The sequence below is a fragment of the Prosopis cineraria genome, unplaced genomic scaffold, assembly GCF_029017545.1.
Source record: "Prosopis cineraria cultivar Desert tree isolate PC_DT_omini unplaced genomic scaffold, ASM2901754v1 PC5, whole genome shotgun sequence".
Lineage (NCBI taxonomy): Eukaryota > Viridiplantae > Streptophyta > Magnoliopsida > Fabales > Fabaceae > Prosopis > Prosopis cineraria.
The window spans coordinates 5,851,283-5,859,442 of record NW_026555336.1 but is presented as its reverse complement, the minus strand read 5'-3'; the positions used below and the strand labels follow the sequence as shown (position 1 = coordinate 5,859,442).

General features: G+C 25.7%; 1 long non-coding RNA gene across 1 annotated transcript; it reads left to right on the top strand.

Moving 5' to 3' along the window:
* The first annotated feature begins 5,463 nt into the window (after nucleotides 1–5,463).
* On the top strand, nucleotides 5,464–7,257 carry LOC129310558 (uncharacterized). Its single transcript, XR_008593133.1, has 3 exons — nucleotides 5,464–5,730; nucleotides 6,399–6,464; nucleotides 7,013–7,257. It is a non-coding gene; the product is annotated as an uncharacterized LOC129310558 (long non-coding RNA).
* Nucleotides 7,258–8,160: the final 903 nt, after the last annotated feature.

The following is an 8,160-nucleotide window of genomic DNA, read 5'->3' as shown; positions in this document are numbered from 1 at the left end:
TTTTACAGAAACTAGAAAATCTAAACTTACATCGCTCATCAAAACTACAGCAGAGCTCCAGTTGTTTTTCAATTCGTTATGCAAAACAGTTTGGTTAGGATAAATATGCATTTTAATTCTAAATAAAAAATTATAGCTTTCCAATTTTACCCAACTTTATAGTTAATAATCATATTAAATTGTTATTTAAGAATTCAAATGACAAACAATAAATAAGGGGTGAAATTGAAAAATAATAATAACTCTAACCTTGTCTTTATATTTAGGATAAAAAAATTTAAACTTCATCTTATATTAAGAATAGGAAAGAATATAAATTATTCACAAAAGTATATATTTCCTCCTTTAACTTCATACAAAGTTTTATTTTAATTTTTTAATTTTACAACGTGATTTTTTAGTCCTTTAGCTCTAATATGATTAGTTTTATTAATAAAAATTTTGATATTGCATTTTTAAATGTTGATAAAACTTTATCAAATGTTATAAAATCAGTAAGAAGACTAGCAATACATGTTATATTAATTGATGACTCAAACTAAAACATATTTCTGAGGTTAAAAAAAACATGTTTTATTAATTACAAGAAATTTGACATCAATTTCCTTTTTTTTTTTTTACAAACTCAACTTTCCTAATATTAAATTGGGAAAACTGTTAATACTAATTTTAAATAATTAAAAATCCGATAAAAATATAAAAGTTATTCCTCTAAGTTTATTATTTGTTTTGTTTTTGTCGACTTAGTATTCATCAACTAATTGCTTCTTAATTTATTATGCAAAAAAATTAAAAAAAAGATATCACATTAATTAGGAATAATTTATGAACTTTCAAAACTTTGAGCACCCCTCCAATGGGTAATAAAGCTCAAACCAGAGTCATTATTTATTTGAAATTCCTTGAAGCTGACATCATAGATCACCATCATCAAAATTAAAATTATTTGAAAACAAAAACACCTCATAAATAACTGAAATAAGAGGGCAAAACTCTCAAGAAAGTAATAAATCACACAATAAAATCATAGATGCAACGGTATTCTAAAAACAATAATAAACTTTTTGTTTAAAAAAATAGTAACATGTTTATTTGGCAACTCAGCGGCGCTTATTTTATTCGAGATAACGAATGGGGAGAATATCAGAATTCCAAACATTTTTCAACATTTCGATTTTTGAATCTAGTACGGCTGTACAGTATCATTTAAATTATCAAATTTTAAATTAATAATTTTAAATTCATACTCCACTTAAAATTTAGTAAATGAGTGAATTTCTCTAAATAATTGATATAAATTTTAATAGCTCAAATGATGCAAGTACTTGGTGCCTAGAGTCAATGAATTCAAATTCAAATTCCATCCTTACTAGTATCTCCATGTTCCATCTTAATTTTATATATTTAGATAAAATTATGCATATTAATAAAATTTATTAAATACACTTTACAAATTTTTTAAATAAAAATATATATAAATTTTTAAAAATATTCTTCATTAATATAACCTTAATGATTAAAGAAAGAAAGAATAATTATTATTATTATCATTATGAAAGGTAACACTGGAAGGGTACATATAATAAAATCTTACTTTTACTAAATTATCTTATATATTTAAAAAAAATTAACTAGTTTTTTAAAAAAATTTGTGAATCAGTTAAACTATGTCTTATTAAACAAGGTGAGTATATAATATGAAATATGAAAGGTGTAAATCACGTGAAAACCAACTCTTAACAGCATGCGTGCAAGTGTTGAGAAGGCAACACGTCAACTATCAACAAACATCAGGATAAAGGAAGAGGGACATCTTTGTTGTTTTTCCACCAAACGCTGTAATTTCTAATCACAATCATGTTTCTGTCCACCAGCGCTCCTTCCACTAGATTGGCCTCCCACCCTCCAATATTTCTTCAACAGTAGCAAAACAAACACACACATATACATATTATACATCTTACTTATATATTGAATGAAAATTCGTTTCAAATTAAAACGGAAGTCTTTTATTTACCACGACTCTCATTTCAAGTTATAAAATATTTTTGTGAGAGATTTAACATATTAAAATATAAGATATTTTAAAAAAATTAATAATTTATTAAAGAATAAAGGAGCAAAAATATTCACAAAGTAATCAGCTACGAGCACCCATTATTCTAAAGTGATGAAAAGGATAAAAATATTCATAATATTACATTAATATTTGTATTTGATCAATAACTATTGGCTTAAATTTTAAAATTGTTATTAATCACATGAATTTAAAAACAATTTTTTAAGAAAAAAATTAGATCAATTGGATCTCAATAGCCTATCAAGGCTAATGCATGCCTAGAGGTTCAAAGAACACATCTATAAGAGCACTTACAAATCGCTAATCAGCAAGGTTCTAATATTGATAACAATATTTGAATCCACAGCTTAATAAATTATGATCTAAATTCTTACCAATCAGATGAATATTTGTTAATTAAGTTAAAAATATTTTTGTTGTAACCAGGTAAAATCGACGAGATTAATAGGAGCTCTCATTAGTTAAACAAATTATTTGAATTCTAAATCTCAGCCCATCTAATTGAAAACACTCTATCATTTGCTCTTGTATCTCTGGAGGGGGGGAAAAAAAACTCCTTTGTCCATGAAGCCTTGAAGTTGCTTTAAAAAAATTAAAAAAAAAAGTCGTTTTCGTTGTATTTCCACCAAATACAATGTGTTTATGGGGACCAGCGCCTCCTCTTTTACCGGATTTGGTTGCCAAACTTATCCACTCAATTTGGAAATTACTCACTCCCATTATTCGATCTAATCCAAAACTTGGAGTTAGAAAAGCGGCCTAACTCACCAAAAATAGGCTTATGTGCTTAAATTAACATCAAAACTTACATATATAAATATACGAATTAACACTTTGCATAATCAATTTACCAATATAAAGACGATAAGTCAACATAAAATTGAAAAATCAAACATGAGACTATACTCCCAATATAAAACAAAGGCTAAATTTAAAAACAAATACAAACAAAAGCTTTTCTCATTCATTAGAATTCAATCAAAGTTCAGTCCTACCTCATTTTTCCAAATGCTCGTTATGAGAACTTAATCAATCACAGTATGTTATATGAATAATAATTTTGTGATAGATCATGGAGATTCAAAGTGTGCCGAGTGTATTTAAAATTCTTGAGATAATGTAAACGTAGATTATTGACTTGGATTTATTTGCAAGTGATTATATGTTGAGATATCCGAATCCCCCTTTCCGAACAATACAAATTATACTCACATTAATTTTATTTATAAGTTACTTTTATCATGTTTTATCAGAATGAAGGAAAATCTTAAACCTCATTAAATTTATCTTAAATATTCTTAAATTTTATTATTGATATTTTTATTCAAAATATTTAATAAAAGTAAAAATGTAAAGAGAAGTATTGAAAATTAACAAGTATTTTATAAGTAGGATTAAATTTTTTTTCTCTCTGTCCTATCAATAAAATTAGAGAAATATAATATTATAAGTTTTTTATTTCTAATCATATAAGAAATTCATGTTGAAACTTAACTGATATTAATAGAAAAGCAACAAATATAGTGATAATTAATCATTTGAAATTAAATATAACATAATAGGACTCGTTGACTCAAGTCACATTGAGAACTGAAATTCTTATTAAATTAAAATAACTTCTCTTTCATTTGAAGAAAGACCTCCTCGCAACGGCAACTCAGCAAGCACGTGGCGGGGTCACATGCAAGTGAGAGTAGGTATAAGTTTTCACACTTTGAGAAAATTACATACTCGGGTATAATTTTTTATTTTTTTTAACCTCCCTTCCTTTTCATATTTTACACCTCACAAATTGATATTTTAAATTTTAAACTCATTTGAATTTTAAATGACAATGAACTAATTGCATAGAGATTTTATACGGTATATAATTATTAATTAATTTTTTAATTATTAATATATAAATAAATTTTCCTTGTAATTTTGGGTCCTGAAAAGAGTCCCAAACTTTCATATTGTAATCGTGCTTTGGAACTACCTCAGTCGTGAAAAAAGCAACCATACTTCACACCAACCCACAAATGTCTTAAAAGAAATTCAAAATCTAAAATTCATAGTATCTAAAATCTAAATAGAAAAACCGAGATATCTTGAATAAAATAAATCTAAGATCTATTAAAATAATATAAAACATAAAATTTAAATTTTAAAATAAGAGCATGGGGAGAATATATTTTTTAGCTGAGAAAAATAAAAATATTTTTAATTTTCAAATTAAATTTATATTTCAGAATATATGTTTATAATTTAAAATTATAATTTATATGTTTTATTTTTAATTTTTGAATATTATAATTTTTATTTTAAAAAATTATATATGTAATATTATAATGTAAAAATTAAATTTTTTAAAATTTGAAAAAAAGTTAACAATAGAAAAGGACTTACCAATTTAAAATAAAGGCCAGGCTTGATGAAATTACTAATTTCAAGGTAAATAGCTTTAGGACTTTAACCATATGGCCAGCCCTGCGCATTTATCGGCTCTGAGGAGAGTATGAGGTTTTAAAAATTTAAAGTTTTAGAAAATATGTTAAAAAAATATGAGATGCTTTTTTAAAATTGCAGTATTATATGAAATACACACATGTGAGCAAAAGAAAATATCTTGTGATTTTACATTTTTATAAGTATATTTAAAAAATAAGTAAATTACTTCCAGAACTTTAAGTTTAAGTCTAGTGGCAATATAAATTTTAAACTTATTTATTGTGCAAATTATTTCTTTAATTTTTAAAAATAGTACAATCTAGCTCTTATCATTAACAAAAATCAACTTTGACAGTTCGTTAACTAAAAAATAATAGAAAGAGATTTCAAAAATTATAGAAAAAGACCAAAAAAATTTTGGTCATTTTCTTTAATTTGTTGGGTTCTTCTTTGTAACTTTTCAATCATGTATTATATTTTTTTAGTTATTTTTTGTAATTATTGATGCCTTTTCTGTTATTTTTTAGTCAACTAATGTTCAAAATTAATTTTTGTTATTAATAAAGGTTAAATCATATCATTTTTAAAAGTTAATAGAATAATTTATATAATAAATGAGTTTAAAGTTGATAATATTAAATATGTTTAAAGTTCAAAAAATAATTTACTCATCTACTCTCTGTAACATCCTGATTTTTATATAATAAAGAAATTGTGGAATTTAGGTTTTGAGAAAAAAAAATGATAACAATAGGAATTTATATTATTTGAGGTTATTTAGAAATGATATTATGGTTAGGTATTTAATTATAAATTTAAAAATTTAAATTTAAAATCACATAAGCAATATTTAGTTAAGATATAATACATAAATAATTTTTTATTGTGTGTTAAAAAAAAGAGAAGGTAGAAGGAACAAAAAAAAGGGGGTGGAAGGTTGTTGTTTCTAAGTCCCACATTGGTTAGATGAGGGAAGAGAAGAGGTGCCTTCATGTATAAAAAAGAGGGGGTGTGTGCATTAGGAAGCATGAGAGGCTAAGATGCAATTTAGAGGAAATTGCAACTTTTGGCCCAAAGGTTTGAATAATTAAATTCGAACCTATAGTTTTTTTTTAATATAATTTTGGGACCACAATCCCATTTTTATATTATTTTTCTCTCTTCCTCTCACGTTGCTCGGCGTTTTTCTCGCAAGGGGGGATTATTTTCTTTTTCTTCAGGTATGTTCTAACTTTCCTGTTTAGATTAGCATTTAAAAATTTATTTAATTACAAAATTAATTTTATAGTTATTTTCTAAATAACATTAGCTTTCTAGTGATATGATTATTTTATAGGATAGAGTAAATATTCTGATTAGGATTTTTTTTCTATAGGATAGTTAATCTGATGATATGATGGATTAAAAATATAGGTTAAAACTCTTAGGGATATAATAAATATTATAGAATATTTTCTTGAGATTGAAACTCATATTTAAGAATTTTTAAGTTAAAATCTAGATCTATATGGTTGAATTTATGTGGAATCTGAGATGTAGGGATAAACCTATGATTATTAAATATTTATTTAAGTATGAATAGGTATTTTTGAGGTTATAGAAAGGTGATTTGAGGCTTCAGGATAATTTTAAAATTTTTTAATTTATTTTTGGACGAATTTTTAGAATATAGAAGGATGAAATTGTGATACTAGAAGTGATTTGAGGATAAAAAAATAGTTTATTAGGGTACGAAAATTTTAGAAAAAGAATTTGGGAAGTTAAATGAGGCATAAATCTTAAATTAGTATTAATATGGATTATAGATCTAAGACTTTCTAATTCTTTAAATTAGAGTTATTTATTTTAATGTAAAATTAATATATAGTATTGTGAAATAATTATGTAGATTATATTGACAAAGATAGTGGTGAAAAAGGAGTTGTGAAGGGGAACTTGTTATTCAAGACACAAGGTAACCATTATTAATGTGTTGTGATGAGTGTGTTTGTGAATGGTTATGTGTTGTTTTGTTATTTGGAAAAATTATGAATTATTAAAAATAAATACTGTATATACTTGTTTGAAATTATTGCCAAGTGGGTTAAAAATTTATCTTTGTTTATCACGATGAGATATTATTGTTCGGATATATTTCTGTTTGGATATTTGAATGATGCATGACTTGTCAGGGTATTTTAATGTATGGTGTTAATGGGAATTTCTGTTCGGTTAATTATTATCACGTGGTAAGCCCTCATTGGATCCAATGAGTGGCGTGTCGCTTGGTCCAACTCACCTTTGGCCGGGTGATTTGGCGTCCGAGCATGGTGAAAGGAGGATATAAGGTGCAGTCATGCAATTAAATACTTGTTCGGTTTGTTTGAAAATATTGTTCGGTTAAATGTTTTGTGTGCCCACTTAGCAATCGCATGATTAGTTACATCCGCATGCATCATTACATATTAATTTTTGGTTACTGGGACTTTTAAGTCTCATTCCCCGTGGTTAATATTTTTACAGGAGCGAATCCGGACGAGAAAGCACCAGAGGTGTAATTATGGTGTATGAGACACCATCTTTTACGTTACCTCTTATTTTGGATTATACAATGTATCTTGTGCCAACTTAGGACATATCTTGTCCATGGAGCATGTAAACTCTAATCCTTTTTATTAAATGCATTTATATGTCCAAGAGGATTATGTCTGTCCCTTTTGATTCATGACCTAATTTGAATAACATGCTATGAGGATCATGTCTGTCCCTCATGGTTCTAATTGCTTTCTGAGATATTTTAAGACCTGTGGTATATTGTCTTGGATGTATCATGGTAGAAATTTTTCTACCATGATAAGGGTATGATAAGGGTTCAATGAAAAAAAAAATGATTTCTTGAATTAATAATTTACGAAAAATCGGTTTGTAAATTTGAGGGTGTTACACTCTCTATTTAATTATGTGTGTGCCGTGTCTCATGTATTATTTACAATTAACTCATTTAATCTTTTTTTTTTTGTAATTTTTAAATTTTGATATTTTATATTTCAGATTTAGTTTATCTTATTTTTACCATCTTAGCTAGGACATAAAGGAATATACTCTCTCCGATTCAAAATATAAACAATTTTTAAGAAAAATTCACATATCAATAAAGTTTTTATTTCCATAAAAATATATATTATTTTTTCTTTTTTCTCCTAAGTTAAATTACTAAAGTATTTCATGACGAGTGAGAGATACATTTACATGAATATTTAAGTTAATAAATATAAGAGGTAAAATGATAAAATTATTTTTTACATATACTAAATTATTTATATTTTCAATTAAAATTAGCTAAAAAATAATTATATTTTTGACTGGAGGGAGTATAACATAGTCTCCCTCACAGAAAATAGACATCAATTCTTTTTTTTTTTTGTGATTTTTAATGGAAGTAACAGTTTTATTAAAAACAAAGTCTGTTTGCTAGAGGCATGTCATCAATTTGAATGCTAGAGGACATACAAATTGGAGTATTGTTTAAATCTTCACTGTACACTTAAATAGTACAAGGAGCTAATTAAATACAAGGGATATTTTAAAAAAAAAACTATCTCCAATTCTATTAAGAGGACCCCTTTTCAGGGACATTAATTTCGTTTGATGAATGAAACATTTATGATTTA